Genomic DNA, 10118 nt, shown 5'->3' with positions numbered 1-10118 from the left:
CATATATTCATCAATAATCGGCAATTGAACCTTCATGAAACAGTGCCATTTTTTCATAGCCCACTAGATGGCACTCTTGGCTATCCAATCCAAGGCGTTGTCAACCCATTAGGTCCTTAAAGTTGTGGTTCCCCCATAATTCAAACTTCACTAATTTTCTACTCGTGTTGACTAAGAGTTGGGTTTATTTTCAGAATAATCTGTTCCTTTTTAGAGTTTAAATATGTACATCCATGCTAATGTCCGCCTTCTTCATCTTTGTCCATTAATACTTAAAAAACATCAAAATACCTCCATACATCTCGTCTGTAACGTCCATCGTGTTACTACACCAAGATGACTAATCGTTTTATAAGCTAGCTTTTTAGTTCCAGAAGCTAAAAGGCTAACACGGTTCAGCCGTGACGTCAACACAAGAGCTATTTTGACGTCTCCTGCACTCACTTCATTCTTCTGCTGTCTTGCGTGAGACGAAGACGAGATGAAATGGTTGAGGCTAATAAGGTAAGTAATGGTTTTTAAGTACATTAAAAACCAGTGACGCTCACGGTGGCGCAGTGGTTAATGGTGGTTGCCGGTTCGCTTCCAGGTCAGTAGCCAACTTGTGACCTTTCTGTGTGGAGTTTGTATGTTCGTCGGGTTTACGCCGGACACTACGGTTTCCTCCCAAAATCCCAAAACGTACAGATTACAGTTGATTAGAAACTTGGGGCTATTTTCCAGATGTATCAGTGTGTGTGTGTGAATGGTTGTTGGTCTTTGTGTGTCCTGTCCAGGGTGACCCTAGATCTGAACCGGGGGTTACACGCCCAATGAAACTGAGATAGACTCCAGTGACCCCCCATAAGGGATAAATTGGGTTAGAAAATGAATGAATTAAAACATAAGTAGGGTTGGCAATTTTGCTGACTCACTCACATGATTCAAGTGTTGAAGTCTTCCTCTCCAAGATGAACTCCCTCATCATGACCATGTTTTTAACTTATTACTTTATAAAGTTCTCCCCCGTCTGAAATCTCAGCGAATAAGAGGTTACGAAAGTCTAGTATGACATAATAATGGCTTCACTCCTCCTTCAGCCGGCTGTAATCATGCCCCGCTTTGTTTATACAACGAGTCACTTGGAGGAGGAGACTTCCGGGACTGATGATGCGAGGTGACGACCCTCGATGTTGGGTCCAAGATGAATTTAAAAGACACTTAAATCAACACATTAGTTTCCTTTTAAAATAAGTTTAAGGGGTGTGTATTTGCTAGGATCTGGCGACACAATACAGGGACAACAACACAATATAGTGTGATACTGTAGAAACAAAGATATATTTAGATTATTGTCAGAGTACTTTAATAACTGCTTTCATTTGTTTTTGAACCCGAAATATTTCCAAACAGCGTAGGACGTCAATACTGCTGCCATCTAGCAGTCGGAAGTTGAATTGCAACACAGATATGAACAAACACTGTAAATATCTGCATGTCAATTGTAAGTTAAACAACAACAACACATTCTCTTATCGAAATCAAATCTTTTTTAAAAGTAAACCATTAAAGAACTATTGTTAAAAATAAATGTTTAAAGTTTTTGATATTTTAGTACAGTATTGTATAGATCGATACAATGCTGCCTCACACACATAGTTTAGCCCCAAAGTTAAAAACCTGTTACTGACAACACACCTGAAGAAAAATTGTGTTAAAAATAAAAATGTTTCTAAATCATTTTGGGAAAATCTTCATTTTTTTTGCTCTGCTTTATATTTGGTAAAATTGATGAACCAGTTTAGCATTAGCTCAGATAAAAGCTATTCTAAAGTTAAGGTTTTTATCTGTTTCGTGTGTTGTTTCTATTGATCTTTGTTCTTTTATATTTGCACTTTGTCATCCCTTGCACTTTGTACTTTGTTCTTGTCAGAATGGTCTGCTTTGAACTGGAAATCCAATGAACCGAAGGAGATCTCCAGAGAGATGAATAAAGTCTATCTATTAAGGAACAAGGTTTCATTGAAACTTGAGCTGCTCTGAAGATGTCACATGGTGTCATGTTATCAACTCACTTTCAGGAAAAAAAAAAAGTGGACAAAAGTACTTTGATACAAATTGATTTATGATGAGAGGTTTCCAGTGTGAATGATGGAAAACAGGTTAATATGTTTCTTCAAGTATGTGCTGCTTGTGTGGGAAGATAAAACCAAAAGCATTCATGACTTTAACAAAAAAAGCCAAAAACAATTCTATTCATTCCTTAAAACAGCTCTCGTCATAAGTGCTTGTTAGTGAATTGATACGAGAGAAATATTTAGTTATTTACCCAAATGATGTCAAATTAAGAAGTGTTTAAAAGTCACATTTTTACGCTGGTAATGCTGGTTAAATAAGAGCCGTTGATGGAGATGATTCAACATTTCGTGTCCCTCCCTCTGAATCTCTCCGAACGAGCGGTGGCTGAACAAAAGTGTGTAATGAAGCATAAAATGCTCGACACTGGACCATCTTCGCCGCCCGTTCTTATCGCGGCTACTGCAGTCAGCCGAGGCAGATTATTGCGTATATACACTGTTAACAATTACTTTTTAATCTGCATTAGCAAATTAGCATAATGACTGACAGTTGAAGAGGGAGATTTGTTTGGAGGCGCTGGAGCTGCTGTTTTGTCAACTTGCTGCTACTAATTTAATTTATAGGTTTCATTTTGGAAAACTATTCAACGTTTTGCTCCGTCACAAGACTTTTGCTTAAAGCAGCTCAATGGGATTTTAAGTCGAGCGACCCCAGTGGACTGAAGTGGTAGTGCGATATGTAGCATGTTCACACCATGAACAAGAACATTTACAGTGAAAATAAAAGTCACACAAATCGCCTCAAGTCACGGTATATGAGTCATTCAACTAGTTTTAAGTTGATGTGTCATCGCAAGTTATTTTAGTGCAAAATAATAAGGTACCCAATACTACCCAGTGCTGCTTTAAAGGGATAGTAATTCAAATGTCACTCATTTCCAACCCTCGTGTCGACTAAGGGTTGGGATTATTTTCAGAGAAATCCGTTCCTTTTTGCAAGTAAAGAAAATAGAAGAAACAGATGTCCACTTGAAAACATCCAAATACATCTATAATTTAGGCTTATATGTAGCAGAAGCTAAAAGGCTAACATGCTACACAGACAGGAAGCACTCTGGGTAGTATTTATTTTTTTCTGAAATATTCCTCGTGTCGAGGCTTCAATACAAGAAGGACATCACAGACGAGCAGTATGGAGGTATTTGGATGTTTTTAAGTTAAGAAAAGAGGAATGTTATTAACATTTTTGATTGTTCCTCTTCTCTAAACAGGAACAGATTACTTTGAAAATAATCCCTTAGTCGACATGAGGATGAGTAGAAAATGAGTGAAATTTGAATTTTGGCTATCCCTTTATTTATTATTATTTACTCATCAGTATGTTTCCGTTTGTACAAAAACTCTCTTTTCAGTGAAATATAGATCTTAAGCCCCGCCCACTGAAAATTGATTGGCTATGTCACCACGCGTCCTCAATCCCGGAAGTCTCCACCTCCAAGGGCCTCGTTGTATAAACAAAGCGGGCGTGATTACAATCTGGCTGGAGGAGGAGTGAAACCATTATTTGGTCGTAATGGACTTCGCTCTTGTAACTGCTCATTCGCCGAGATTTCAGACGGGGGAGAACTTTATAATAAGTTTAAAATATTGATGATGAGGGACTTACTGCATCTTGGAAAGGAAGACTTGAAACTTGTGGGTGAGTCAGGAAAGTTGAGTTTAACATTAGTTGCCCTTTAAGAGAAGTCACAGTTCCGGATGGTTCGGACTCGCTCTTGTAAGCTAGATTGTTCCACCTGTCGGTTTTTATTTTACACTCCGGATATCAGATTGTGCTGCTGTAGAAAGCTGCTCCGTCCCGATGTCTTTTTGAAAAGATGACCTTTTTAATGTCATGTTTCCATTGAAGGACAGGCTGAAGTATATTTTTAAAAAAAAAGGCTTCAGCTCGAATCAAACAATATTTTAATCAAACAGTAAAAAAAAAAACTGGGTTAACAGCATTTTTTCAAGATAGTCAGTGGTTCTGTTGTATCAAACTCTGCAAGAGATTAATTCACTGCAACCTTTCTTCTCTTTCTGTTGGTGCAATGCAGCGTCTTGCACTTAAAGACTGATGGACACAACCTTCTCATATTCTACATCTTTTTCAGCCTATATTATAAATTATACCCTTATATTGATATGTCATTAGTGGGACGTGGATAACCTCACAAAGCTTCATAGAGCTTCATTTTTCAGACTATTTGGCTATATTTCAATGAAACCTGCTATTATTTTATGAACCAGCAGCGCCATCTACTGAGCTCTAAAAATGATGCTTCATGAAGCTTTATCACTAGTGCTTTTAAATAATAATAATGATTTCCAAATTCATTTTAATTTAAACAAATTCTCATTCCATCATGAACTAGTCCATTAGCAGAGGTACATTCTTTTTGTTTTTTTAATGTTTTCATTACGACACTTGTTGCCAGGGATGCGGTAGTCACGGCAACAAGCTCACCTCTCGTGTCACGTGTCAACGAGTGATTCTATGCAATAATGTAGTTTTTCTACTTAAATATTGAAGGAAAAAAAGCCTCTTTGAAATCGAAAAAAATATTACGCTAGTTTTCTCTGGGTCAAGGTGACCCCAAGTCCCGGAAAACAAATGTGTTTGAGGCATCTTTTGTGTGTCCTCTTGGTCAAGGTGACTCAAAAATCCGAAAACATGTGTTTTTGCTTTCCTTGTGTTGTCTCTGGATCAAAGTGACCAGAAGGGCCGAAAAAACGAAAGGTGTTTTTTGTATCCCTTGTGTTTTCCCTGGTTCAAGGTGACCCGAAGCCCCGAAAACAAATGTGTTTGTGGTATCCCTTATGTTGTCCCTGGGTCAAGGTGACCCAAAGGCCAGAAGAAAAATGTATCTGTGGTATCCCTTGTGTTATCTCAGGGTCAGGTCGTTCACCTTGCCCCCTAGGAAACACAAGGGATACCAAAAACATTTGTTTTCAGGCCTCTGGGTCATCTTGACCCTGAGATAACACAAGGTTTAAATTACTTTGACCATTTTAAACTACTTCAGTGACCTTTTTAAGCAGCAGTGTTACAAAGAAAATGCAGAAATTTGGTCGTAAAACTACTGCCAGGCTGAAGCAAAACCTGATGCAAGATGTTTTAAAATGCAATTTACATACAAAATAAATGCTCAGTCTGCATTAATAATACAATTCAAGGGAGTGTGAGTCGCACAAACAATTCTGACATTTCATTAACGGAAATAAAAAGTTATTTTCGACTAAATAACCACTTTTTCATTCTTCTTTAAATCCCACATCTCATTTAGTTTATGCTTTTTTTTCTTCTTCCTTCCCTCCGGTATCCGTAACTTGCAGTCATTTCAAATAAATATTTAATACATTCACAAAAAACGGTTCAAGAGGTCCGTCGTGTTTTTGCAAATGATTTAGTTATTTATTAAGTCGAGTTTGGAGACAGAGGCCCAGTGACAGCTTGTGTTTTTCCAACTGCCTCCTATTTCACACCCACATGGCAAAGCAATGGTGTCTGTCGGGGTCCTGGGAGGGTCGTTGGTTGAGGCCCGTGAATAATGCAGCGCACACCAGAGAAATAAATTAGTTCATATTAAAACCCGACTGTCTGGACCACAGAATCAAGTCACGTAGTCGGACAGCTGAATGCTACGACGGTCGCTCATTCGTTAAATTTGGGCTACGGACGTACGACCATTCCTTGGTAGTCGCCCGACCCCTCACTGCTAGAAGTTCCGGTCACTCCGCCCGACTGAAAATCTCTTTCCAAGCAGATGTGATTTAATGGTATCTATATTTAGAACTTTAAAATGTAGTTACAAAATTAACAAAACAAAAATTTAATTTTTACATAAATTACACATTTAAGAAACCCTAGACAAGGTACTTTTTTTTGGACATTAGAAAGCACAGTGAGTACTTTCAAAATCCACACAGGGTGCCTCAAGGTGGAAGCTAATAAGGTATTTATTACTATTATTATATTGTACATATTAACATGTTCTATCACTGCTTGTTTTTTTTAATCATTGGTCTCTTATGAATAACTCAAGATGGGGCATAAAGATGCAACCGAAACATTTCTTGCTCCAGGACATGAAACTACTCTTTATTACTCTCTCCTTGTACAAGTAAAATTGGTGCGACTTCAAACCAAATCTGATGATCTTTGTTTGAACTCTCAGTCAGATCCCTAACCTGACAGATGTCAACAAAACTCAAATGAAATGAGGTCAAATGTGCTCAACCAACACACATCCAAATATGTAAAAGTTGTAAGATGTAAAATCAAAGTGGTTCTCCGTCAGTGTGTTTGGTGGACTAGAACCTTTGGAGCCTCGAGAGTGGGCGTGGTCAGGGATGCCTCTAATGGCGTCCTTATTTTCCGAGCTGAGTCGGTGGCGATACCAAATTAAACTCAAAGTCGAGAGTGACATCTAGTGGAGCCTTGAAAAATGAGGCCAATGCTTCATAAAACTTCATCACAACTGAACGAAAACTAACACTAACCTGAGCTTGCGTTATATATCAACTTTTTCTCAGTTCATTTTTTTTTTTTTGCGTCTGAGGTATTAGAAACAAAAACAAAAGAAAATAATAACCTCCTGCTGGGCGATAATCGTTGAGCATCTACCCTACTTAACCGTCACAGCGGCGACTGGGATCTCGAAGCCGCCCGCACATTTAATGAACTTGACAATTGTTTTTTCACCATGGCAACACCTTATGACTAATGTATGTGCGGAGAGGTAGAGTGCTGATGTTATCCGCATACAAACCAGCCCTTCAATTAAAAGGCTTCTAATCAAACAGGTCGTATAATTTAGTGTTAGAAGGGAGATTTCTTTTGCTGAAAGGGATGAGTGGATACCAGCGTTCTGAGTGCACTCGTTCATTGAAATGGCAACGTCACGCCAAATGGTAACAAAGATCACCTGCTTATTAGGATCAATTGGGTTTTCGGGAGCAACATCTGTGAGCGTTGGTGGCTTCATTTATCTTTTCTTTTCAGTCCTTCCTTTTTAGTTCCATCTTCACTCAGATATTTGGTTGAAAAGTATGTAGATCAAAGGTGAAGGCGACATAAAGGTTCGCCATGTTCTCGGTGGACAGGGACACTTCCATTGAAAGCTTTTAGTGGTAGACGGAGAACATGCCTGGACAAAAGAATATATTCGGCTTGATAGAAACGTTGCTAATGACGATCACGGTAAAGAATCTATAGATTAGGCACCGAAGTTCGAGCCAAGCACCAAAATTGAGAAAAAAAAAAAAAAGGCGTCTTTGAAAGTGACATGGTTGTTGGTTGCCAGACGGGGTTGGTCTTGGGTCAGAACCTTTTTTCTGATCTACCGCTATGGTTTACTAAAAACAATCTGAAAAGGATTTAAAAAAAAATCCAGCATGCCTGGGTGATGTCAAAGGTCAAACAATGCAATGTGCCAGGGTGTGTAGAATACAATCGCGTCTAAGTCTGAAGCAGATTAGCTCAGTTGGACGCCATAGAAGTCAGCTAAGAAAATTCATTTTTCCTCATAGACTCACAAAAAGGTAATTTGGAAACCTTTGCCGTGTCCGACTGCCGTGGTTGGTGCTATTTCCTCAAAGGAAAAAGGTTACAGATTGACATTTGGCTGCCCGTGACAGCGTTGACTTTTACTACATCTCAATACCTTTGGTAAGTGGTTGATTAGAAGATGTGCATTATGGGAGTGCAGCCAAAAAAAACCTTCAGTAGGCGGCGTCATAGCTCAGATGGGAGAGTGGTAGGCCTGTGGCCTGAGAAGTTGCGGGTTCAATACCAGCTACGGAGAAGATTTTGCGTTGTGTCCATGAGCAAGACACTTTACCCTGATTGCTCCTGATGGTTGAGCTGGCGCGCTGCGTCGCAGCCTACTCCCATCAGTGTGTGTAAAGGGGTGAATGCGTGACTTAGTGTAAAGCGCTTTGGTTGCTGAATCGGCATAGAAATGGCTCTATATGAGTAAGAGTCATATGAGGCATTCAGTAACGGTGACCACCATATATTTCTGAACCAAAACATCTAAGGAATGTTTTTAAAAAATCTTGTAACCCCTGCCATGAAGAACTCCAATATCCGAATAGTGGCTGGTGAGTGTGGTCTCACCCTAGCTGTACGATTACTGCCCAAAGATTGACTTTTTAGTCCAAATAAAGAAAGTATTAAAAGCAATAAGATTGCCCTGGTCTACTCAACAGCCTCCCAGCCTTATTGATCAGTAGTTGAGCTGTGCCCTGGATTTGAAAGGCCCTCCATGGTGATTGGATGCAAGACCGAGGAATAAAGCCCTCAGGGAACGATGGAAGCAATTTACATTCCACTGTAATGTTTTCATAGGAGGACTCGCTTTAGATTGCTTTGGGAATGGAGGGATAGAACATTCAAGAATGTACAGAATTAGAATCAATTAAACCCGTTTCTTTCAAATGAGTTGTAAAGTGGGATTGATCACAGAGGTGTGTCTGAATTTCCAGTATTCTTTTCCCTTCAAAAATCTTAGAGGCTCGTTCACATCCCCTATTGTACTGTCTACATGTCAAACTATCTCATGTTTCTCGCTTTGCAAACTAACTCAAAATACAATTTTGTGTATATTTAAGCAGTGCCTCTAATAGCAAGACAATATAGGGAAACTAAAATGAAACTCCAACTCTCCTGACTTACTCACATGTTTGAAAAGTCTTCCTCTCCAAGATGCAGTAAATCTCTCATCATGACCATGTTTTGAACTTATTGCTTTATATATATATACTTTAAGTTCTCCCACATGTTGTCCAAACACACCAGAACTCAAATCAACACATTAATTGCCCTTTAACATTAAGAAAGAAAACCTATTTAAGTTCAAAGGATGAGTTTCATCCCTAAAGCCAGGCATAGCCAACATTATTTGCACCACAGACCCGTTTAATGTTTGCTGTCTTTTTTCAGACCAACATTAGCATCAGGACGTTGAAAATAAAATTGCTTAACTGGCAAAAGAATGTACTTTAATGCATGGTAAATACATCTCACTACACGGCTAAATCAACTGGAAATGATTCCGTAGAACGTTTATGTTTTACTCATTTCTATACAAACTAAATTATACAAACTATTGCCTTTCTTTATGCACAGCCCAGAATCACACGGTGATGGGAGACCACTACCTTTAGCTTCAGAAAAGAGAAAAGCTTCCAACTGTTGCCATCCCCACTGGAATATTGCTGGTTCGATCCAGATGTTTCCCAAAGCAAGAAATGTAACCCCTGATGGTTAAAGCTGTTGAAACGCCCCTGAGGGCTTGTCTGAGGACAATTTTCCTCACAAGAGGATCAATAGTGTATTCTACTATTTCCATGTGACCATCTAGTCTGTGAAGTGCAGCCGGCAACAATGGATTGGGTTTAGACTCGTATGAGACGTCAATGGTATGCCTTTCTGTTGTTTACTGGAATGGTAGCCTTGCCATTAAGACCGATTCGATTGAAACAAACCTCAAGGCTCTGGGTGAACATAGTCAAGAACCCCCGACATTAATAATTTACACAAAACATGAATATAACTGAAGTACACCCAAGTTAAAAGGAATTGACATGATATGAAGATTTTTGAGGAAAACAACCCTCGTGGGGAAAAAGACTTTCAAGGATTCGTGTCCACAAACTTATTTAATTAGTCGCTCCACATTTCTGTGTTGTAACATTGAATAAAGTGCAAAATTCGCTGATTCGATTCCAACCTTAGATGGATTCTCTTCAAATCTGATAAAATTATTTTCTTTTTTTTTCTCCTTTCAAAATGTGAAAGGGTAACTAAATGTGTTGATTTAAGTGTGTCTTAAATAGATCTTGGACTCTATTGTACACATCACCGTGTGTCCGTTTGTACAAAACTTTCATTGAAATATTTACATTAGAAAATGATCTTAAGCGCCGCCCACTGACAATACTGTTTTTATGGAGATGAAATCTTGTTAAGTAAGTAAGTAAGTAAGTAATATTTATTTATATAGGACTTTTCCAGAC

This window comes from Callionymus lyra, chromosome 1, assembly GCF_982586985.1.
Source record: "Callionymus lyra chromosome 1, fCalLyr1.hap1.1, whole genome shotgun sequence".
In the NCBI taxonomy this organism is placed as follows: Eukaryota; Metazoa; Chordata; class Actinopteri; order Syngnathiformes; family Callionymidae; genus Callionymus; species Callionymus lyra.
Note: the sequence above shows the minus strand (reverse complement) of the source record.